The sequence below is a fragment of the Atheta coriaria genome, unplaced genomic scaffold (genome assembly GCF_025399875.1).
Source record: "Atheta coriaria isolate IRGN ID8LTWV9N9 unplaced genomic scaffold, Caltech_Dcor_3.1 scaffold5752_size1094, whole genome shotgun sequence".
NCBI lineage: Eukaryota > Metazoa > Arthropoda > Insecta > Coleoptera > Staphylinidae > Dalotia > Dalotia coriaria.
The window spans coordinates 578-1094 of NW_027050590.1; the positions used below are offsets into that span (position 1 = coordinate 578).

General features: G+C 34.2%; 1 long non-coding RNA gene across 1 annotated transcript; it reads left to right on the forward strand.

The window, feature by feature from the left end:
* Nucleotides 1-435, forward strand: LOC135803170 (uncharacterized). The gene is made up of 3 exons (XR_010550736.1): nucleotides 1-93; nucleotides 156-244; nucleotides 344-435. It is a non-coding gene; the product is annotated as an uncharacterized lncRNA (long non-coding RNA).
* Nucleotides 436-517: the final 82 nt, after the last annotated feature.

Here is a 517-nt window from a genome sequence, read left to right on the forward strand (position 1 = left end):
TATCATCCTCAAGAAGAAGCAAGCTAAAGATCATCAGGGTATTGTCGGCGAAGAAGGCTCCACTATGATTGAAGACAGTGTATCACCACATAAGTATGTTTTCCGTGATCATCCATATTAACCAAAGTGTAATAATTTATTATTAATTTGTTTAGGGCGACAATCTTGCAACACGAAACGCATAAGACTAGTAAAGTTAACGAGTTGTCATTGGCTAAATCGGCTGTAATGCGACCAATGGAGGGTAAGTTGTATATTTGAGTCGTTTTGATAATATACCTACTCGTATATATTTTTTAATTTATTTTTTGTATTGTTTCGGTTCTATTTTCGGTTGGATTAGGTATGACACCGTACGGTATGGGTCATGTGGGTAACGCACAACAAACGATTGTTAGCGGCAGTGCAAACAAGGCGCACGCTCCGGTTTCGGTATGCCGATTTTGTATTTTTAGTTTGATATATAACATATATATATATATATATATTTATATATATATTATATATATATATATGT